The following is a 24,052-nucleotide window of genomic DNA, read 5'->3' on the forward strand; positions in this document are numbered from 1 at the left end:
TTCTTTCTTTAATGTCACTTGGCATAAACAAGCCCTAAAATAAAATTCATGACAGCTGAAAAGCATGGCAAATTCTCAAGTATATTTACTCTATGCAAATGTTGAAATGCATGTAATATGAATATAAATTTCAGGGACTTGCTAAATAAATGATTATAGCTGCTTTGTAGGATGTAGCAACATATTTCGGGTCCTGTGCAGGGAAAGCGTGTTTATCTCTTAGATGTATAACTAGCCATTTATATGTGTAAGTATCTGACTTTGTGCTCATGCAAATCAGGTACCAAATCAGAGTGTTTTCCATGCATATTGTGACTTCTCACTTTAAAAGCTTGGGATTTTGCCTTTTTGCAGCAGCATAGATCATATTTGCTTCCATAGCAGCGTAATCACTACTTCTAGGAACAGTGCATTTTCTGTTTGTTTGCCAACATTCTTCTGCAATGGTGTTTTCTCTCCTTGAGAAAAGCTAAAAATAAGTTACAAGACTGATCTGCTGACTGTGAACAAATTGTTGCCCAGGCAACATGATCTTTTTCATAACTTTCTGGCTTCAGCTGTCTGATGGTTCCAATAGGTAAAACTGTAAAATCTTCAACATTTCCATCCTATGGGAACTCCCCTCCTTGTGAACAGGTTTTCATTCACAATTATGATTAAAATGAGTCTCCTTTTTTCATTGAGGGAAAAAAAAAAGTCAAATATTGTTTAGCGGGTGAAGAAAGTGCAATCTGGCCTTGTTTCTGAGACAAACTGGAAGTGCTGTTTAACTGGGTGGAGGGGGCAGAGTTTCCTGTGCAGGAGGGAGCCCCAAAGCATTCAGAGCCCCAAGCCTGGACTCTGCAAGTTCTGAGTCCATCTCAGAGCAGCTCAAGCAGTTTGCACCAGGGATTCTGATTTGGGGAGCAAACTGGGAGTGATATCTCAGCCGTCTCTTACAGGAGCCTCCCTCTGTTTTCCCCAAAACTTCCTTGCAACAACGCTTCCCAGAAAACTCCAGTTAGATCTCCTCCCACTCCCAAAAGCCTGGGTGAAAGCAAGCTTAGGAAACATTGCAGATTGAATTGTGATTTCCAGAGCACTGTGGGTTTCTGCCGTGAGAATCAGCCACAGGCTCTCGGGCATCACCAGCAATGAGAAAACTCCCATTGACTTCATGAGAACTAGATGGGCCAAAATTCCCCAGTTCCAGCTGGTGCACAGAGCTGCCCTTTTCGTAAGGGAAAACTCTGGCAGCTGAAGCACCAAGAAACCTTCTCCTTTTTCTCTGGATTGAGATTAAAGAAACAAGATCAATACAGCATGTAACATGTCCTGAGAACTTACTAGCTAGTTATCCACCTTATTAACAGCAAGAATGAAATAAAGCTCAATTTAATTCTGCATAGTTTATTCAAAGTGAATAAATGAGCAGGCAAAGATTGCTGTGTTTATACATATTTCATAGAGGCTTTTGATAAAAAGCAGAACTAACCATTTAAGTTTAATTGCATCCAAATAAAGAACTATTTCCCACGGCTACTGAATAATACAACATTGTTTTTGTTCTACTGTGTTCAAAAACAAAGGCATTTCATAGGAGCTTGGGAGGTAAGATGTAAAAGCCTTTATTTATATGTACTGGGGAGAGGGGCGGAAGGAAAGTAATTACAATATACCATTTCAGACAAGACTTGCTAAACCTCAGAGGTACTGGAAGACAAATGTGGTTTGAAATGAGCACATCAGATAAAGCAGCTCTAAAGAGTTAACGTTCCTGCCTGTGCAGTAACTGCATTAAGACTTGTGCAACCAGAGGCAGTTATGATTTTTGTATTGATAGCTTGTACTGCGAGGATGAAATTCCCCAAAGAATCGCTCTGTACAGAGTTAGTACAAGACTCTACACTGTTAGGTCCTCCCAGGAGCTGTAATTGTTGTTAACGAGGCATCAAGGAGAGAAATACTGAAAATTAGGTTGTACGCACTTTCCATAACAGCAGGAAAACAAACAGGATGTCAGAAATCTGTACCGTTTCTATGAAGCTCAGCATATCTGAGGACGTAGCAGTATGCTTGCTTTTGTCGCTTACTTATGCCATTTGACACTCAGGGATCTGAATGCTGAAGCTGTTTTACAGGGGCTACTGATAATAAGATAATTTTTTAAACAGAAGGGAGAGAAAAACTGTGGGAGAAAACTGTTGCCAGTAGGCTTGCTTGTGCAGACAGTCGGATTCTGGCAAAGTAAGTTGTCATATTTTAAGGTGAACTGTTGACCCACCGGAGCCCAGTCTGGCAGCAGGAGCAGCGTGTGTGTCTGGTTTATGGTTGCACCCAAGTGTCCCAAGATAGGAAATGCAGAGAGCGAGACAGTTATGTGGCTGAGATTTCAGTCTGAAAACAAATATGAATACAAGGAGAACACCGAGGGCTCCAAGTTGCGCTTCCTCTTCCCTTTGGTGCCTTCATGATGGATGTCACAGCTCTGGCCGCAGAGGTGGCACAGGGGACCATGTGTCCCCTGCCAGGTACTGTTGTCCAGTCCCTTCTGTTGAATTAAAACGTTGCTGCTTTCGGCTCTTGCTGGCAACGGCAGTACTGAGCCTGAAGGGCAGATTGGTGCCAGTTTTCCTGATTCTGTGAAGAAAGCAGTTGTCTGCAGAGCCGATGCCCCATCCAGCCCCACGGCTGCCTCCAGCAGGGCTGGGAGCCAGCTCTTCAGACACAAGCACCAGCGATGGTGTCACAGCACAGCTGTCACAGAAGGGCAGGTGAAGACTGTGCCAAAGACACTTGGACCTGGGGTTGCCAGGGTTCGACTGATGCAAAGCAGATCTGACCCAGGAGCCGCTTAATTGTGTTGTCTTGGTGCAGCTGGAGTGCCTGAGCCCTGCTGGGAGCCTGGCGCTGGCAGCCCGAGCTCAGTGCCAAGGGGCTCACGTGGGCCCTGGTTTGGAGCTGGGTGCTGCTCTGTCTGCAGAGAATCCCAGAGTGTCAGGGGTTGGAGGGACCTGTAAAGCTCACCCAGTGCAATCCCCCCATGGAGCAGGAACACCCAGATGAGGTTACACAGGAAGGTGTCCAGGCGGGTTGGAATGTCTGCAGAGAAGGAGACTCCACAACCCCCCTGGGCAGCCTGGGCCAGGCTCTGCCACCCTCAGCAGGAAGAAGTTTCTTCTCATCTTTAAGTGGAACCTCTTGTGACCCAGTTTGTATCCATTACCCCTTGTCCTATCATTGGTTGTCACTGAGAAGAGCCTGGCTCCATCCTCCTGACACTCACCCTTTAGATATCTGTAAACATTTAATGAGGTCACCCTTCAGTCTCCTCTTCTCCAAGCTAAAGAGATGCAGCTCCCACAGTCCAATTTTTCTCATGATTAGGGGCTGTATGTGGTCCTGTTCATCAGTGTCTCCATATTGTGCCTATTTCTCTTCCTCTAATTTCCTTTTTAAAGCCACGCTGGAGAATATAATTGTTAGACCCTATTTTGCAAATGTTTTCCTGATCATTCACTTGAGTAAATCAAAGCCCAAAGAAATAATCATTATTAACCATCCCTTTGATTGTTCCGTTGGCCGCCACCATGGTGGTGTACGTTTGCCTTGGGACTGCGACTAAGAACTGAAACAAAACCCAACCAAAAGGCTTTTATCTTTCACAGAAAACATCTGGCGCTGCGGGTGATCCATGGGGATGGGGCAGGCTCTGTGCGCACAGGCGGCTGCCTCAACAGCAGATCAATCATACTCTTACAGAAAGACTCTTAATTAAAAGTTGATGGAAAATTTTACTTGCAAAGACCAAAATGAGTCCTATAGTATAGTAAAGCGCACTCCTAAAATTTAACAGATTGCCTGTAACATTTAAGTCTGTGTTTAAAAAAAAACCCACCAGCAGTACAACTGTTCAATCAAAAGTATTTTTAACACCATGTTCATTTGTGAAAATATTGATCAGCAACATTAATTCTTACAAAAAGGCAGAACAGGAATGTGGAGATAAGCACTGTTAATACTTCATCTATTTTCTTTTCACAGAAGTGTGCAAAACGTGAGCTTGGTAGTTAGCAGAGTGGGGTGTGAATGTGGACGTTGCTCACAGCCGGGGCAGCTTAGCCCTGTGAAGCTGATGCATTTAATTAGAGGAGGTGACTTTGTTTCAGTAATTTCCGTGGTGGTGCTCTTTTCCTTTGTCTGGTAGTGTGCTCAAAGATCATTAAGGCTGTGTGCTGTTACTCTGATCCTGAATACAGAGGGACAATTTATCGGATTTGCCCTGATTTACTGGAAAAGCTGTCCTTCGCACACGTACCAGAAGGCTCATGACACTGCACAGTATTTCTGTCTGGAAAACGTTGGTTACTTTACTGTCATGTGGAAAGATGAAGGAGGACTCTGCTTGGGAGAGCTAGCCCCAAAATATGTAAATTAAACTCCATTTTAATCAGAACAGTTGGGTAAGTATAGGGTTTGTTGAGATTCAATGAGAAATACAGATGCACTCAGTGAAGCAGTAAAACATCTGTGGCATCAAGAAGTAGAGACAGACTTGCAAATAACCACAGTTCCCAACTAATTACATACTGCCTTTAATATTAAATAACAAAAGCTATCTTCCTTGTCTTGCTTGACTCCACCTATTGTGAGATCGGGTCCTTAAATTCAGCACCTCAGCCTACATGTGCCAAACTCTTACAAGCCCTGTGTGCTGGTGGCTCCCAACAAGGCTGAGCACGGCACATTCTGCCTTCAAAAGGCAGAAGTGGCTCTGGGACGAACCTGCACGATGATCCGCGGTGAGGCTGGTCCCTTCGTGCCAGGATAATTGCATGAATTTCAGTGGTTGCCCGGCTTGCGTCGTCTTTCAATTGTATCTAGATCCAAGTCTTGAAATGCTAGTTCTACAGCTGACTTCCAAGGACCGGGTGATAAAAGAATGAGGGGTGTTTTCCTTCCTTTGGACTCTCATTGGGTTTGTGGGCAACATTACTGTGTCCAGCTCTGGGACTGGGTGCATGAATTTGATTTCCCATAGAAACCTTGATCCCTTTAAATATTTCCTAGTTGCACAGAAATGTAGAAATTACTGGTTTGATGAATGCAGAAACTCGTGGATTTCTATCTGTGCAGAGGTGAGGATGCTTGTATTCGTGTCATTAGCTTCTGCCAACCTTCACAGTGTCTTATGAGCTTCAGAATGGGAATACAGGGACCCCAAACTTTTTTCCAGTGAATTGCTATGTTGTTTAATCTAAGCAGCAGACCTAAAGGGGATTTCAAAGCAATGAAAGCTTGAAAGGAGAATTGTCAGCAGTATTGTGCTGTACCTTTTCTGCCCGGATCTGCCTCGTCCCCACCATCCTCCAGCGTTCCCCGTTGTTGCTCAGGAGCAGTCATTTTTTCCAGATCTTCACCATTTCCCAAGCAAAGGTCTTTTTCCTTTCACGAGTTCCTTCAGTGCAGCTCACACCAGTTCTGGCAGCTTTGGGAGGTATCTGCGGTGCAGTTCAGACTAGCTGGATCTGAAATATTTGCCAGGAGTATTCTTCAGATGCTATGGTCCATAACCTGACAAATCAGCATTGGATTAGCTCCATGTACTTGCATAGCAAACAGCTTATCTAGAAAAAATACTCTCTCCCTAAATTACCGCAGGTACATGTGAGCATTGTGCCTGCTCTTCTGATTAACTGCTCGTGTGTCTGCATTTTGGACTGCACTGTGCTCGTTTGAATTCTTTCATCTCCTTTTCTACTTAAAATTAGAGCAGTTTGTGCCGTTTTCTTTTGTATGCCAGCTGTAAGCCGTGGCCCAGGGCTCCGTGGCGCTCAGATGGGCTCTCCAGCCCCGCTGAACTGAAGATGCTGTAATATTCCAGCTGAAGCAAGAGGAATTTCAGTATGTGAGAAACAGCACTGCACGTGTGAAGCACAGCCTGCTTAGAGCTGAGGATTCCCTGTGGGACTCTTCACAATAACATGCTGCTCTTTATGTCTGTGCTTGCTGAAGCAGCCCAAAAGGATGCTGAAGGTCCAAGTAACAGCTAACAGGAGCTGTGAGCGCTGGATGTGCTCTCTTCAGGTTTATGAACAAACTGAGAACGTTTAGTTGTATTTTCAGTTAACAGCTAGGATGTTCTTTGGCTTTAGATTATGAATCCCATTAGAGTTTCTTGGGAAAGAAATTGGTTCTCTTAGGCAATATAAAGCACTTTCAGCATGTATTTAGTAAGGAGGCTCCAACCAGCTCCTGGCTGCTGCTTAAGTGAACCCTTTTGAATATATCAGCCATTCCCAGGCTCCTTCAGCTGCTGGTCCTTGAAACGCTGTATGTAGCAACTGCACCAGGGCTTCTCAGCATCACGCAGTATTGCAGAGGATTTGGGCTTTTCATAGAAATCTGCGGTAGGACAGATTGGAGATTTTGATGTTCAGGTGCCGGTGCTCTGGTTCAGATTCTGATTGTTCCGAACAAAATTTCTGGATTTCCTGTAAATAGAGCACTCGGTTGCACAGCCCAGCTCCTCCGCAAGGACCAGACTTCCTACTGGGAAGGTCTAATTTGATGATACAGTGGTTTTTTAAATCTGAAGCTTGAGACAGGGTATGATGTCAACTTTGGTGCTCTGCTGTCCCTGCAAGGGTTACTACTTTGGTGTCATTTGTTAATTTTTTAATTATTTGTTAATAATTTCTTGTAAATCCAGTGCATACTTTTAGAAATATAAATGATCAAAATACTGTCCCCCATGCCACCACTTCTTTTTCGGTGAGGTGTTCAGAGGAGGAACACTCAGCAGAGAACCAGGAGTTACAGATGTTGAGGGAGCTTCCAGCCTTGCAGAGTAACCAAGAGAAACTTTCAGGCTGCGGGATGGAAGTTCCTTATGGGTTTAACCTGGCGGTTCGTTTAACAGAACAACCTCAAACCTAAGTGGGTTTAGTTTCTGTCAGTGTGAATGGATGATGGCTACATGCCAGCAAAGTATAGGTCTTTAATTGACTTCAATGGGACTGCGCAATGTTTTGAAGTTAAACGTGGGATTTAGCAGCGGCAGACATGAAAGCACATGGTTTGCGCTCGCTCTGCTGTGAGGGCATCTCACGGGGCTTTCGTGGTCCCTGCCTCAATGTCTCGTGTCTAACTGGAGACATCATCTGCAGCCGCAGAGCTGCCGCACTTGACAGCAGTCGCGCTCGTCTCCGCCAAACGGTGCGTCTCTGCAACGTTGTCTTTCTCTGCATGTACAAGTACAAAACAAGATGAAAACAGTAAAGTCGGTTTTTGCGTGTGACCTAATGCAGTTTCCATAGAGCCACTAATGCCCTTTCTTCCCTCACACCATATGAGTTCCTAATGAGACATTAATGAGACATTAATTGCTTATGCAAATGTAGAGCAGTAGACAATGAGAATTGTTGTACCAAGAGTTTAAGGGCCATATAACCACTCCGGATGTTCACATAATTTCCATTAACGTTAATTGGAGTTGTATGCAGATCAGAGCCTGGTATCTTCGAAAGTTATAAAATAAACCATTGAATACTAATAGGCCATCTTGTAGCCATGTATCTTTCTTATAAGCACTTTGGTTTCTATACTGGTTGCTAGCAAGTCATCTTCTGTTAAAATGCTCCAGATGGCATTGGAAGTAGCTTAAAATACAAAAGAATTATTTTCACTTAATATCTCAGGATTGTGAAACTTTATCCCACACGATTATAAACACAATCCAGAGGCCATATATTTTAACCCTTTGGAAACTTCCATCGAGTGTTTTAAACTTTGCTGTTAAAGTAGATATAATACAAGAAAAGGCACTGAAGTTGCATTTCAAAATAATTAATGGAGATGTTGAAAGCAATTAATGCGGTGACTTAAGTCGGGGTCTGCTGATGAGCAACTGCAAGAGCAGTGACTGAAACTCTCTGACCAACCACCTATCTGACACATATGCCGGTAGCTCCGAGGCGATCTCGCTTGTCTGCCTTAATAACGTCTCCGCTCTCATTTCCACCGCTCTCCTCTTCTGCTGCTCCCATGTCACTTTATTTAACACATTCTTACAGCCCGCTTCCCATGCAGCTCAGTGCATCCCTGTCCATAGGAGCAATAATGCCTCTGCCTGGTTTTGCCATGACAGATTGATAGACACTCAGTGTTCATTCCTTGCTGAGAAGCCTCATTTGGCCTGTTTAATGCCAGATCTTTTTAGGGTGAGCACTGGGAGCCCTTTGCCCCGCTCCGCTGAGTACTAACTCAGTGTATACGTCCCCGTCCTGTGGAAATGCCAGGGACGATGAATTCAGCAAACAAGGCACAAGCTCTCATTTATTTATGAACACTCGTGTGTTGTTATAAGCTTCTGGCCACCTGGGAGTTTTTGCAGTTGTCACAGGATCATTATAATGGTAGAAATCCAAACTTCAGGTTATGACAGCGCGCTGCTCCCCCGCCGCTCGTTATCAGCAAGTGGTGATTGGCACCTCGCGCTCGCTCGCCCGCAGACCTGGCCAGCCGGCATTGCCTCTTACAGCCTGTCCATTCCGCTTTAAACTGCTTTGTCTCATTTCCAGCCTTCAGTTGGTCCCTGCAATGCTGCAATTCCAGGAACAGATATAGAGAGTATTCAGGTACATAGAATGTCCTGCCTTGGAACCCGAAATGTTCATGAGATCAGTTAAAATGACCTGTAACACTAGGGGAGTTAATTAGAAAGTTTAGCAAATAAGAAAGATAAGAAGAGCCAATTGTCTGCCACAAAAAAAATGCCTAGAATGAGGTTATGTATCAGTCAAATTACTCGAGCAGGTTAAATCCCAAGTGAAGGAGGATGCTTGGCAGCTCAATCAAAACATCTCACCTCTAGTGGTACTTTCATTTACAACAGCAAAATAGTGGATTTACCTCATGTTTCAATGCAGTTTAGAGTTCTTAGAGCAAGAAGATATGGCCATTAACTGTTATTTTCTTAATAATAGCATCCCATTGTTAAGCAAAATGCTTACCCCAGTTGTATTCAAAGCACTAGAAATCCAAAGTTAAGGCAGCATAAAATGGGTTCTCATTGATGGGATGCGATACCTGCTTTTTTCATCTTGCGGTTGGGTGGAAGGCTGGAAGCGCAGTGCGCCTGGAGGAAATAAGAGTATTAAGTAGAGGCCTGGAATTGTCTCTTCTCCTTAGTGGGCTGCTGGGCTTGCTCATTGTGAGGCTGGGGTTTCCAGGAGCTGCAGCTGAAATGCGGGGTGTGTTGGGTATGGTAACGCCTGCAGGACGGGGATGGAGGCTGACAGGGCATGGGAAAACTGCACAGACATAGTTTTTTGGAAGACGTGGATTGCTGTGGTATAATTAATGTTTTCCTACTCTAATGTATGCAAAGGAGTTGCCAAAGAGGAATATCCATGAGCTACTGGCTCCTGTTTAGACGTGGGTTTTCAGTTTCTGTTGTGCTAAGCCTCGGCGTTTCCAGCGCTACAAGTTGTTGCATGTGCTGCCTCCATTGCTTCTGAATGAGAATCCTTTTCTCAGCTGCGCACCTGTGTTGTGTGTGCTGTGCCCCTGCGGTCCTGCACGGGGCCGGCCCCTGTCCCCCTGTCCCCTGCCCCACGGAGCAGGAGCCCCAGTGCAACTGCACACTGGACACGTGCAAGCATAAGGAGAAGAGACAATCTGGAGACCTGTCTGCTGTCTTTCAATAGAAATGGTTTATGATGCCGTCAAATGCACCGAATATTTTGTGTCTCTCCTGACTTTTTTTAAACTTATTTTTTCCTTATTCGTTTCCAACTCTCCATTCCCCCGCTAAGGAATTCAGAACATAACCGTATAAATAAGTGTTTAATTCTTCTACTTATGTCTTTAATTACATATTTGCCTTGACTCACAAAGGCAGTCGCATGGATTGGACTGTTCCTCATTGACCTGGTCTGTTGGCTTTAAGTCTTTCTGCGCTTGCCTTGCTGGATTTATTCAGACAGTTCCTGGAGAAATTATTTTGCAATCTGAATTTGCATAATGGATGTGAAACATTACATGGCTCCTCTAACACAAAGATCAGGAAGTGTGTCACAAGCCCATATTGCATATTTTTAAAGGTCATAAAGCTGTTAGGTATGTGACAAATGCAGGAAGAAACACTGGCTTCACTGCAGCGTGGGGGAAATTCTTCCCTGGAGGGATTTTATAGGGTTCCCAAAGCTATGTGGTGACTTTCCAGCAATGATTATTGTGAAATGTTTGTGTTGGGAGGAAGTTGTGTTTTTTCAGCTGGGAATCTATCTTGTAATGCTGAACTGCAACCAGCAGACAACACTGACATTCAGTATAGCCACTTTATGAGTCTATCGTGAGACATAAGCAATCTGTATACTTTTCCTTTGTTTCTCTTTAAAGATGATGACCATGAGCCAGCACTGTGCCCTTGTGGCTAGGAAGGCCAATGGCATCCTGGGGTGGATTAGAAGGGGGTGGCTAGTAGATCGAGAGAGGTCCTCCTTCTCCTGTACTCTGCCCTGGTGAGACCACATCTGGAATATTGTGTCCAGTTGTGGCCCCTCAGTTCCAGAAGGACAGGGAACTGCTGGAGAGAGTCCAGCGCAGGGCAACAAAGATGATCAAGGGAGTGGAGCATCTGCCTTATGAAGAAAGGCTGAGGGAGCTGGGGCTCTTTAGTTTGGAGAAGAGGAGACTGAGGGGTGACCTCATTAATGTTTATAAATATATAAAGGGTGAGTGCCATGAGGATGGAGCCAGGCTCTTCTCGGTGGCAAACAATGATAGGACAAGGGGTAACGGGATCAAGCTGGAACACAAGAGGTTCCACTTAAATTTGAGAAAAAAGTTCTTCCTGGTGAGGGTGGCAGAGCCTGGCCCAGGCTGCCCAGGGGGTTGTGGAGTCTCCTTCTCTGCAGACATTCCAACCCGCCTGGACATGTTCCTGTGTGACCTCACCTGGGCATTCCTGCTCCAGCAGGGGGATTGGACTAGATGATCTTTTGAGGTCCCTTCCAATCCCAAACATACTGTGATACTGTGATGATGTCCTTTGGTTTTGCTCAAGCAGACTGTCCCATAACCCACTGAAAAGTTTGGGACAGGGAGCTCTGAATTGCTTGGGTGGGTCCTGGCTGGAGGCTTCTGTCCAGGACCAGAGGTCTCCCTGGGTCCCTGCAGTGAGTTGGGACCTCAGCACAGCTGCAGAGCAGGAGCACCGACCGCTGCAGTTTCTTTGGAAACACTCTTGTGGGACAGCTGAGGATAACAGTGCTTTTTATGACTCTCAGGTTCCTGGTGAGGGTGTCTGCAGCTGCATCCAGCCTGTAGATACACAGAGGAGAGCCCAGCCTGGTTACTGAGGGGCAGTGGAGCTCCGACTTGGGTTCGTTAGTGTTGATCTGAGAGGCTGAGCATCAGAGTGGGTGAACGTCAGGTGGCTGCTCCATGGAGATGGTGTGAATAACACCGTCTTCCTTTTTGGTGATTCTTCCAGTTGGAAAGCCGAGAAAGCATGTTGGCAGCCACAGCTGAAAAGCAACCAAAAATATGCGTGATTATTTTCTTCATTGCTCAGATGGCCGTAGAGCCGCAGGATGAGTCAGAAACACTGAAAGGACGCAGAGCTCCCTCAGACCGTAGCTAGCGAGGCTCTAGGGTTTGCAGTACAGGTGAGTGTCAGTTGCAGGTGACCCTGTTGTAAGATAGCTGCAGAAAGGTGTGATTTCAGCTTGCTTCTTTTAAGCTTTGCTGCTGGAGGTCCACGCTGGAGCAGCTGTGAGAAATTGCAGGGCTGCAATAAGAACACAGTATAGAGGTTATATGGTTTTTAACTGAGGTTTTGGCATCCATGCTTAACTGCAGTGCCTGTGTTGTATTATTTCTGTGTCCACTTCAGCTACATTCTTTGAATGGTGCAATTTTCAGATTCTTCCCTGCATAAGCATGGGGATGGTGCGGGGCAGAGTTTGTGCTGCACACTGATGGCAGCACAAGTGAAACTGGAGTCTTCACAGCTTCTGCCCCAGACAGCGTTTGTAAGGTCCTTTTTGAGGCGAGCAGAAGCACTACCATTGTTGCAGACAAATACTTCTCTCCAAAAGAGGCACTGATGATGTGTTGACAATGCAGCTTTGCGTTCTTCCAAGCTCCCTCTGTTTAAAGAGCTGCACGTTATCATCCTCTTTGCTGTCTGTTCCTTCCAAGCGTTTTCAGTTAAGCAACTTGAATATTCAAATATTTGGATGAGCAAAAAAGAACCTTGTTTCTTTCCATGCGAAAATGAAAGGGGAACTTACAAAGTGCTTTCTGTGCTGCTAGAACACATTTAAGTAAAACATCAATGGTATATATGCCTGATTACTTTTCATGAAATTGTTGATATTAAAACTTCAATGCAGCAATGAAGTTGTAAAATGTGGCTATTTTTCAGTTATTACAGAATTTAGCAGGCGTCCTGTGCCAACTCATGCCTTTTATGTCAAATATAAAACATAGGGAAGCATTCCCATGAAAAGTTGTGTCCACCAGCTTACAGCTTAACTTTGCAAATGTAATATGTAAAGGCACCTCAGCTGTGGGGCAAACGCTCTGCATTGTGTGTTCTGCCTGGCGGTGCAGTGGATGAATACGGAATAGCAGCATGTCACGTCCCTGCAGCCCCGCTGGCCACCAGCTCGGTCTGTGCGCATTCCGGAGCAGCCGCTGCTGCCCTGAGCCCGGCAGGCGACGTGCCGGGGTGACACTCCTGCTTTCTGCCTCATTCCATGGGGTTGGTAACTGTGATTTGGGAAGGACCTAAAATGAGGTCTGCTCAACTGTGCTCATCGCTTGCTGAGGAGGGCAAAGTGCTGTTTGGTGTCCTCCCCAGTATGACCCGTGTGTGTATGGTACATCCCCAGTCAAAAGCACACGGATTAGGCCATTTCTGAATGCAAAGGGATGCTGGCTAGAAGTGGGATGCAGGGAACACCACAGAATCACACACAGAATCCCAGAGTGTCAGGGGTTGGAGAGACCTGGCAAGCTCATCCAGTGCAATCCCCCCATGGAGCAGGAACACCCAGATGAGGTTACACAGGAAGGTGTCCAGGCGGGTTGGAATGTCTGCAGAGAAGGAGACTTCACAACCTCCCTGGGCAGCCTGGGCCAGGCTCTGTCACCCTCACCAGGAAAAAGTTTCTTCTCAAATTTAAGTGGAACCCCTTGTGTTCCAGTTTGAACCCATTGCCCCTTGTCCTGTCACTGGTTGTCACCAGAAGAGCCTGGCTCCATCCTCCTGACACTTCCCCTTTCCATCTTGATCCCCATGAATGAGTCCCCCCTCAGTCTCCTCTTGTCCAGCTCCAGAGCCCCAGCTCCCTCAGCCTTTCCTCACACGGGAGATGCTCCACTCCCTGCAGCATCTTGGTGGCTGCGCTGGACTCTCTCCAGCAGTTCCCTGTCCTGCTGGAACTGAGGGGCCACAGCTGGACACAATATTCCAGGTGTGGTCTCCCCAGGGCAGAGCAGAGGGGCAGGAGAACCTCTCTGACCTACTGACCACCCCCCTGCTGCATTCACCCAGGCTGCTGCCAGTGTTTGTGCTCCATCACTTGTGTCTAGGGTTGGCATTTTTCTGAGGTGGTGGAAACTCTCAGAGAGGTTTGCAAGGAATTAATTTTCTTGCTAACAAGAGGTTTTCTTTCTTTGGTGAAGATACAGCAAAAGAAAGGAAGAAACAGGTGTCCACCCTGCTCTGCACTCACTGGCCAGCTGGTGTTGATGCTGCAGACCCGTGTGCAGACGGTGCTGGAGAGCAGCACTGCACATGGTGTAACCTGTGAACCCGCACACAACTGGAAGCTGCGAAATTTCCCAGTGAATCATCATGAAACACCTTTATCAAATAGCTTTGTGCTAGGCTGGGAAGGTTCACTGTTGTTGGTTAACTACCAGAAGTCTATGTGGAAAATAGTCTGCAGCTATTTATTGCAGCCCATATACAGATGATTTAAGTTGTTGTGTTCTGTGGGAGATTGTGCAGCCTTTAAAATCATCTTTGCTCGTGGTATATTGCAGTTCTGTCTGTCTTACAAGGTTCTGTAAATACGTCTCAGTATAAAATCTGAGCATGTTCCGTTCACCTTTTGTGTCCTTTCTCTGTGGCTGCTGGAACTGGGGCCCAGAAGCCACTCCAGACGGACTCCCAGCTCCCAGCACCTCAGAAAGCTGCTCTGGGACCCGGGGTTCCAGTTACCAGCCAGACTTTCCTATCTGGAAACGGTGTGGCAGAGGTGTGCTCCAGCGCTGCTGCATCACTCGGGAGCAGGGCTGTCAAACTGTGGGAGCAGTTACATTTATCCTGTCCTAAAACTACATTTGGCCCTTGGAAGGCAGCCGCGAGGCTGATGTGACCCCCGGTGACCATGCGTTTGGCACCCCTGCCCTGGAGGGCACTGAACAGAGGTGCAGCACCTCCGCAGCGCTGGAAGGGCCCGGCCTGGGGACAGCAGCGTGGGGAGGCATCCAGCCCTTGCCTTGTGTCCTAAGACACAAACCAGTACAGGGCAAGACAGGTAGCAGAGCTGAACTTCTGATTTCAAGGATTTGGTCTGCCAGAGCAAATAACTAGCAATTCATAAAAATGCATTTTAGATGCTTTTCTTTCCAGGTCAAATGTTGCATAATACCACCATGTATTTGAAGTATCTGCTTCCAAAAGCTTAAGTTTTGATAACAAATGATTTTAAAAACAACTAAAAAAAAAAAAAAGCCACCATTTGTCGTGTGTCAATTGTATGGATTTTGCAAAGGTTTGGGAAAGTAAAACCTTTCCTAATCTAACAAAAAGTGACGTTGCAGCAGCAGATCTCATGGATGATTACTGTGGCTTTCAGAGACAAGGGTTAACCAATTTACTAAGCTGGGTCTGACAGGGCTTTGCAGAATAAGTCTCTCAGTGCTTTAGGACTAAACGCTTCACTCGGATTCTGGGAACTCAAAAGATTGATTTTGTTTGCCTTTTGATTAAGAGAGCAGGATTTGGACATGAAAATCCAATTAGATGATTGCTGGGGGTGGGAGGGAGGCCAGGAAGGAGGGAAATGAATGGCATACAAATCTCCCGCAAACAGACCTTATTCTGGAATCTGGACTGCATCTCCGCTGCCTTCCCGTTAGTTGTGAACCAGCTGTTCTGCTCTCTCTGTGCACTGAAATAAAAAATGACCAAGTTTCAGGATTGCCAGGTGATAACACCCGACACTCACAAAAAGAAAACTCAAAACCAGTGAAAATAAATAACAGGAGTCTTGAAAAGTGAGGGGAGGCAAGATTTTGTTATCTCCAGTATTTCTTGCAGTTAAGTATCTTGGATGGGGTTATGTGCTTTACTGTCAATAAGCCTCGCAGCAAACCCCATCTGTCTGTCATTCATAAAATGAGATGTTACCATTTTGCAGAACCATAAACCACATTGGGAGTTTATCCAAAAAACAGACGATAAGAGTCAAAGCATAATGATCCGAATACTTTCAAAGTGAAAGACTATTTGAAGCAGCTGTTTTCCTTTATTATTAGAGATAATTGTGCTGTCACAACAGCAGAATATTAACTTTTGCCATGTCTGGTTCACCTGTTTATAGAGTGCTATCCAACTGCAGACACGCCAGATACACAGTGCCAGGAGCGATGGTGAACAATAAGGTCCTGTACGAGTGTGGAAATTGCTCCGTTCACGCAGAGCAATCAACCGTCTAATCCATCTGAGAGCAAAGGCCTGGGGCAGTGTTTTAAAACAGGAAAAGGCTGGCAATGGACCTTTAGGACTCTGTCCTTACTCCATCACTCCCGCCTCAGTCCGGCTGTGCGGGTGTGAAGGACGCTGCTGTTTCTTCTCCAGCAAAAGTGCTTGTGGTGTTTGCAAGTTCTGGTTCACGATACAAAGCACTAACCTGTTTGAACATTGCTGAGCTCATCTGTCTGACGAGCTCTCGTGGCAGTAAGTTCCATAGACTCATTGATGTCTTTGTGGAGTAGCTTGTAGCCATTGCAATTTTCCATACGTCTGGTTAGGATATAAAGCAAGTAGAATTTTTCAGACCTGAGCTTTGCTGTGTGTCGCTTAATTAAAATCTACCTAGTTTTACACCGATTTCCTTCAGGACTGTGGTTTAGGAAAATAGCTGTGTTTCCCTTTAAAAGTGCCTTCAAAACTTGTTGTGGTTATTGTGCTTGCAACATTATCTCTTATCTGGGGAATGCGAACCGTGATAAACAAGGAAGTAATCAGGGCCAAATGTGAGTTTTGGCAGTTGCTTTGGATTTTCAACATTTGGTACATTGGGGATGTGCACAGATCAAAATCCTGGAGGCTCTATAAACACTGTAGTCCAGAAGCTAATATGTATTCTGAAGCTTTTCTTTTCCTTTGTGAACAGAACTTGGTTGCCAGTGATCAGTGGTTGTTAAGATTTCATCTAGAAACTGCTAATTGCAGTTAAAAAAAATAGTAATAAATTCACATCTACCAAAGTAGGTTAAAAAAGCAGTAGCTGTTTACAGGTCATGCTGCTCTTCTGCAACTCGATTGTCCTCTCTCTATACATCTACATAAGCGTATGTGTGCATGCATAGGGGTGTGTGTTTCTGTTACCTCTCTCTATACATCTACCTAAGCGCATGTGTACATGCATAGGGGTGTGTGTTTCTGTTACCTCTCTATACATCTACATAAGCGCATGTGTACATGCATAGGGGTGTGTGTTTGTGTCACCGTGGCGTGAGCCGGGCTCAGGGCCGCTGTCGGGCCACTGTGTGACAACACAGCAGGTCACCAGGGAACTGCCTGAGCAATTCATTTGCTGGAATGAGTGGGTTTGTTTTGTCCCTGTTTTGGAAAGGGCTGAAGGCATCTGGGCTCCGCTGCAAAGGAACAGGCCAGGCAAGAACTGCTTTAACAGAAGAGAACAATCATACAGTTCTTGTCTCCAGTGCATCATTTGTCTGGTGTGACTTGAAGAAGCCTCTGAAATTCTGCTCTGTCCTCCTTTATAAAATGAGGATTGAAAGCTGAACTGTGTTCACAAATACCTTCTTTTGTGACTTGTGCAATAACTTAGTGGTGATACTGAGAATACTGTTTTGGGTAAAGTGGGGCTGGCAATGACCAAGTGACAAAAAATACTTGTTTTCTTGGACTATGTAGATTATCTGGTAGACTATGCTCTAAAGAGGAAAATGTATTACATGTACAAGCATTATATTTACACAAAGGCAGCATTGGAATTAGCCTAATTTATCTACAAGAAGTCAGCATTATTTTCCTAAACCAGCTCTCAATTGATCGTGTCGTCCAGTATTAGGTTAGGTTTGCTCTTTTTTCCCTTCTCATGTCTTATGCAAGCCGATATTCAGTCCTCTGGTTGCTAAAAGGCTGTGAATCACTACACTTCTGTTATTTACCAGTATCTGAAACTCCCATCCACTACTCATTCTTTTTATGTGTTGAACTCACAACTATCCAGCATCTATGCCAAAATAGCTTTTCACATTTTCCTTAAACAGCAGCAATTAATTGCTCTAACTCAACACATTCCCAGAAAGCCTAGAAGGTATAAACTGAGACTTAGATTTGCTCTGTGTACATGGCAGGCTGGACTGACACCTTAACAAAAAAATCCATTCAAGCTATTTCTTAAGTGCGTTTCACTATAGAAGGAATATCTGAATTAAAGGAATGCCTTCTGTTTAATACAATGCACTTAATATTTTCCGTGGTTAGTATTGCTGTTATAGAAAACCAGTAACATTACCTGCCCTTTGGTCTTGGGCGGCTGCTGCAGAGCCGGCTCTTGGGGAGCAGGAACTTCAGCTGCTGGAGCTGCTGCACAACTGCAGCTCTCTTTGCTTTTTTCTGCCCGTAATCGCTGGAACACTGTACATGGGAAAGACATTTAGATGATGAAAGGACCCTGCCTTTCGAATTGGCAGTATATTTAAATAGAAAGAAAGCAGAAAATTAGTTTTTCTCTGGTCTGTTTGTTGTGTATTTTCTGAGACATAGTTACATTAAAGGAGCACACGCCTTAGGGCTTCAGATAAGATCGGGGCTCCATTGTGCTAGTCTCTGCAGGTGCCCACACAAGAGAAATAGGTTTTTTATGATTATTACGTTATTCTCCCCTGAAGATAAATATTCACCCCAGAAGGGCAAGAGGAAGAAAGAATAAACAGAGCTGGGAGAAGCTTCCTGTGGGGATGGCGGCGGGACGGGGAATGGAGATCACGGGACGGGCGCTCTTGGCCACCAGCACAGCAAAGGGTCATCGTGGCCAGAGGATGTGGGGAAGCTGGAGAGCGCGGCTGAGCTGGGCTCCGCAGCTCGGAGCCGGTGCTGCTAGAAAATGTAGGTGTTCCCGTGTCCTTACCTCCCCTTAGGATGCACACCATTGACGTTTCCCTTTTGCAAAACCCAATAGCTGAGTCCTGTCTTCACGGGCTCCCAGAAGGAACCAGGTGGCTCTGGGGGTTGTGGTTTCAGTGAGGGTGTGTTGGGGTTTGATGGGATCTAACCGGGAATGTTATAGGGCAAGAACTAAATGGGGACATCCGTCTTCATCTGATCTTGTGACTGGGTGGCGCTGCGGTGGTACCACAGGGTGCAGACGTCAGTCCTGAAACCCTTCGAGCAGCGGTTAGGATGGTTACACGGGCTGACTTTTCTCATAAAAGTGGCTCATTACCAATATGTATCTAGAAAAATAGATTTTTATGGCCAACTGGCATTTTCTAGCAATAAACCTTTCATCAGAAAATTCCTGATAGACGCTGTTTGTGGGTTTAGCCTTCTCAATCAGAACGTCTTGTTCTTCTGTGCGATTCTGCAAAATGCTAAGCTACTGTTTAATTTTGTTTTTATAATTCCACTGTAAACCTTCCCAAAAATCCCAAACAACAAAAAGCCAACAAAGCAAAAAAGCCCTATGCTGTTTTCATGTAAATATTTCTGAACCAGGCAGCCTGCCAGTAAGCAGGATCCAGAGTTATTTTGTTTTAGGAAAGCAAAACAAATCCATGAGCTAAATAATCTCCCATTTTCTCCTCCATTTGTTTGTTTGGGGTTTTTTATAAGTGACTGGGAGAAGTCTTAACCCTTGTGCTTTCCCTGCAATGGCAGTTCAGCCCTTCAGAGACGCGTTACGCTCATGGCAATGGATTGTACTGACATTTGCATAGAATAATTTGTGTATGTACATTGCAGGGGAAAAGTGGAGCCAACACATAAAAAAATGCAGGCTGCTTATTAGATATTTCTGAGACATGGATATCTTTGAATATCCAGGCCGTCCGTCAGTGAGCTGAGTTTGTGTATTTTATTTGTGTTGGGCTGGGAATGTATGAGCCAGAGTCAGAGATTTTGTTTTCAGCAAGGAATTTCTTTGCTGATGTAAGAGTTCAATCCTGTCACCCCACTGACCATCAGACAAGAGCCAATTAATGGTGTGTTTATTCAATGCGCAGAGTAAGTGGGGAAAAAAAGGGAGGGGGGCAAAAAAGGACATAACGAATCTTCTGGCCCTTTTCACCATGTGAACTCTATCTTCCACTCTCATACTCAAATAAAGTAACAGTGGATGTTTAAACAGAGATTTCAACCCCAAACACTGCTTGCCTGTTTGTTTAATTACATTTCTGGAAGGTTACAGCCCTCCAGCAAATCTGGACTCGGTTTTTATAGGCATCTCGCATTCCCCGCTCCCTTTGACCCTGCAGTCTCTGGTTCAGCTGGGTGAGTGGGTACCGCGCAAACCCACTCGCCACGCTGACGCCGGCGCCAGCTTCGCTTGGGAACTCACCAGGGACCGAATACACCACGACTTTTCTCTTCGTTTTCTCTTTGCGTGACAGCTCCCGGTGGCTCTTAGACACAGGCCCTGGGGCCTGCAAGGTGGAGCTAGTTACTGAATGCCATGCAATATGTAGCAAGAAGCCATGTTGCTGAGCTTAGCTGAGCTCAGCTCTGTCCCATGCCCTATGGGCTCTGGTGTAGTCGTGGCCGGTCTGCACACACAGACTCGCCCGTCCTGATCAGAGCTGTGCCCTCCGTGCCCCATTTCTTCCGTTGTTCTTGCTTCTCCGGTCACGGGCAAAATCTCCACCACCACCTCAGTTGTCCTTCACTGTGACTAATTTGGAGGGCTGACCTGCACCAGTATCCAGAAGCAAATGTTAAAAAAATAGTCAAACTTGGACATCTTCACTTTAAAATCTGTGATGGGATGATGCATATATGAAGCATATCGTGACAGCATCTATGGTATTTCTCACCAGCAGTTCACTGGATTGATTTCCTTTTATGACATTAAACATCAAAGGTTGCTATCATGTTATGTGCACATATTTAATGCTCACAATTATATTTATATTTCAACATAATTACATTCATTAACCCTTCATTTTATTTTCTCTTAATTCTCATGGGGCTTATCACATTATCTTGCCTCTCTTCTAAAGGTTCTTACAGTTCCATGGGAAGGAAAACCCTTTTATGTTAAAAACATATATCTAGATCTTGGTAAATGGTGTATGTTTCCTGCTGAGGTCTGAGTAAACTCTCCAATACAGTTTATTAGCATTTTAATAGCATGCTCACTCTAGGAAGCCTTTGTGTCTTGGTAACTAAATACGAAAATATTCTGTATTTGCAAAACACTGATTTGGTGCTATTTACCCATCAGATGGGATCTGCATCACGTGGCACGTCAGGCCATCAAAAGCATTAACAAGAAATAAATAGCTATCAAATTATATACAAACGTCTGCTTACAAATCCATACACTGACACCTTTAAATAGCTTCGCGGTTTTCCCCTCTATGCTTATTGTAAGTGTTGGTTGATGTCTCAATACTTATAATGCGATTTAACACCTGGCCGCAGGAGCATACGCATGAGTTGCAAAGCGAGCTGTACTTGTGTCAATCTCCTGGGCAAATGCTGACCCAGGTTGTCTTAGTGTGGTGAGATCACTCTGATTCCCTTTTGCCCACCCGGAGGAATGCTGTGTTCAGTGAAAGATCACCCGAGGAATCGCCTTCATATCATTCCTTCTGGAAATGGATATGAGAAGGGAAACTTGTCCCATGTATCAGCATCGGGGCAGACATTTCTTTTGCTGGGACTGCTGCATCCCCGCAATGCACGTGGGTAACGAAACGAGACAGAACAGGGCACAGTGTCGGGTTTGTTCTACAGTCTTTGGTAGAAGTTGTAAACCTTGCATTTGTTTCTTGGAGGTTCTTTGTTTCAGACCCATCCAATGAATAAACTGGTTTGTTTGTAGTCTGAGCAAATGTGGAAGAGCTAGAAATCCCTTTAGCTTTCCTGCGATCTGATGGCACAGAGCCCTACGCATTATCTATGATTTAGAAGATTAATCAAAACTTTGTTTTCCTGTGTCTCTCATTTGTATGAAAAGCCATGGTTTCTACAGAAGTCTTCCTCCCGCACTGCAGTTCCCCAGGCTCAGCTCTGCTGTAGGCGACGCTCAACCTTGAGTTGATAGCTGAAAGTTCCTAAAACCCATCAAAGTAACGACTTAGACTTTGCAAAAATGACAAATAACTTTGTGCTAGTAGAACATGGGAACAACTTTACAAGCAAAGCGATAAAAAAATGCATTGTTATTGCTTGAGTATATTATAACCCTCATTTGAAAATAATCTCAGTCTGGTTTGAAATCGCTCTGTGCATATGTTACAGAAAGTCTAGAGACATTTTGTTCTTTATTAATGAAGCATGAAGAAAATGGTACTGAACATATTTTGTCAGAAGTTTCAGCTTTCTTATGTATGCTATACATTAAGTCTTCCCTAATTAGACTTCTGTGAATTAAAAGGCTCAAGGGGGGCAAGCACACATGACGATTTCTATAATCACATTGTTTCTTTCCCCCAAAATATTGTCTATTGTTTGGCACACGTTTTCTGGCAGCTGAGTGGAGGCAGGAGAAGGCTTGTGAAACACACTGATCTGTTTGCTTCCAAGTATGGGAAGAGTATGTGCTGGGTGGAAACGCACCTGCAGGGGTAAAACCGTCCGAGTAAAGCTGTTAACCTACAAACAAATGAACACTGAACTAATCTAAACTTGACATAATAGAGAAACAGTCAGGGACCATATTGGCATTCAAGTGGTTATTTTTAGCTTGTATTTACTAATTGCATAGGAGTAAGAAAAGTAGGTGTAATTACAAAGACAAATGGTCTTAGTAAGTGGAATAAGCTTTTTCTGCATGCTGGCTCCTTCAGGAACCCGTGCATTTATATCGAGTGTTTTTCTAAGAACCGAAGTATAAGCTCACTGAGTAGGTTGTAAGTGGTATGAAATGGGCAGCCAGTTAAAGCCGAAAGCACTTGTACCCGCTTCGCTCTTCATTACATTTTTGTGTAATAAAGAGTGCAGAAGTGCAATAGCCTGACAATTCACTTGATTAAAAGTGACATTGTAAATACAGTCAAAGGCAATTTGTATTAGAAACTATTTTTGATAAGAAGGTTGTCATCTGTAATGTTATTAGCCTTTACGAGATGAAAGACAATGAAACCCTCATTTGCATATAATCCAGCTTAGTATTTTTTAATAAGGTCTTGTGTATTATGCAACCATGGGGTTTGATTTGCACAGATGGAACCAGGAGCTGGAACATTTTCCAAAAATGTAAAAGTAAGGTTTGTATTTGGAGCTGGTATCACTTTCATTCCAACGGCATTCATGTGGACAGGGAGACATAAAACAGAGGTAAAATAATGCATCCGTGGGCTATTTAATGACCTCAGACCGTGCTGAAGTCTCCCACAGATTTCAGTGTCCGTCTCATGGCACAGGAGTTATTGAACCAAGAGACCAAATCTATATTGCCATCCCCAAGACTATGTTCATGTTTATTAGCCCAAGGACATTTTTTCCAACTGTCAGCAATTCTAATCAAATTGGGAAATATTAAAACCCAGCTAACGGACCTGACATTGGTTCTCATAGCTGTGAAAGGCATTGCAAAGTCCCTCTTTGTCTTTCTGCTGGGTTGACGTGGCTGAGGTAAAGGGCATAAACCCTTCCTCCCGCCAGGAGCGTCAGACGGTTGTGTTCGGGTTTTGCACTCTGGAGGCACAGGGCACACTCAGGGCTTCAGACTTCCACGCCAGCAAAGGAAAAACAATCCCATTTTCTGTGGCATAGCAGGTTGCTTACTCTGGAACAATTTCTTGAATAGACTCAAAGTTGTTTCTCCACTCCCTGAAGAAAACAGTCTGGGAAATTAATAGTATATAAATATGTAATAAAAATAGAAGGGGGAAAAAAAGGCAAACAGAAGAGCTCTATTTGTTATGTTTGAATAGATAAGCCAACATCTAAAAGATACTCAAGAAACAGGTCTACAAAGTCCGGGAGAACCACTGTTACACCTTTTCACGGCTCTAATCACGCGTCAGAAGGGGCTGTTGCTGTTCCCATTGCCGTTTCCTCTGGGGGTGCCTGTCTCACGCGGGCAGGGTGCGATGGGTGTCCTGCCGCACAGAGCCGCAGTGTTTGAGTCCTCAGGGAAAAGAGGGAAACGTGTCTGATTCCTCAGCAAGGCTGCAGCCCCAGAAGCTGTTCTGCGAGAGGGACATGGAGGCCAGGACTCCAGCCTCCTCGTGGAAAAATTGATTTTTCTGTGTTATTACTCAGATGACGATCCCTTGGTGAAATAAGTCTATAGAAATCGGTTTGGAAAGATTCCTCGCTACACAGATTTGTTGTGAGGCACCATTCCCATTTCTTTTATTCTCCTGCTCTTTCACTCTTCATGAACCTGGCCAGCGACTTCAGCAATGCGGCTGGACCCGTGGCCCCTCAGCCCTGCCTGAAATGAATGGGACGTGGGAACTCTCATTTCCTTGTCCCTGTCCTCTCCACGTGCTCCTCGCACATCAGCGTCGTCCTGTGCAAGTGGCAGTGGCTGGAGGGGAATCAGGCACAAGAATGTGCAAGTTTAGGTACGAGCTTAGTAGGACATTGGGGAATGGCAAATTCAGCAATGCAGGATGA

At 44.9% G+C, this 24,052-nt stretch overlaps 2 long non-coding RNA genes across 10 annotated transcripts in view; one reads left to right on the forward strand and one right to left on the reverse strand.

Moving 5' to 3' along the window:
- The window catches only part of LOC102094206 (uncharacterized), a 147,828-nt gene that overhangs the window by 85,999 nt on the left and 37,777 nt on the right, over positions 1-24,052 (forward strand). The gene's annotated exons all lie outside the window — the stretch shown is intronic.
- On the reverse strand, positions 1,592-18,852 carry LOC110356118 (uncharacterized). Its single transcript, XR_010466414.1, has 5 exons — positions 18,393-18,852; positions 17,778-17,899; positions 15,918-16,030; positions 15,101-15,176; positions 1,592-8,583 (listed from the first exon to the last, which is right to left on the reverse strand). It is a non-coding gene; the product is annotated as an uncharacterized LOC110356118 (long non-coding RNA).

This window comes from Columba livia, chromosome 15 (genome assembly GCF_036013475.1).
Source record: "Columba livia isolate bColLiv1 breed racing homer chromosome 15, bColLiv1.pat.W.v2, whole genome shotgun sequence".
NCBI classification, from domain to species: Eukaryota; Metazoa; Chordata; class Aves; order Columbiformes; family Columbidae; genus Columba; species Columba livia.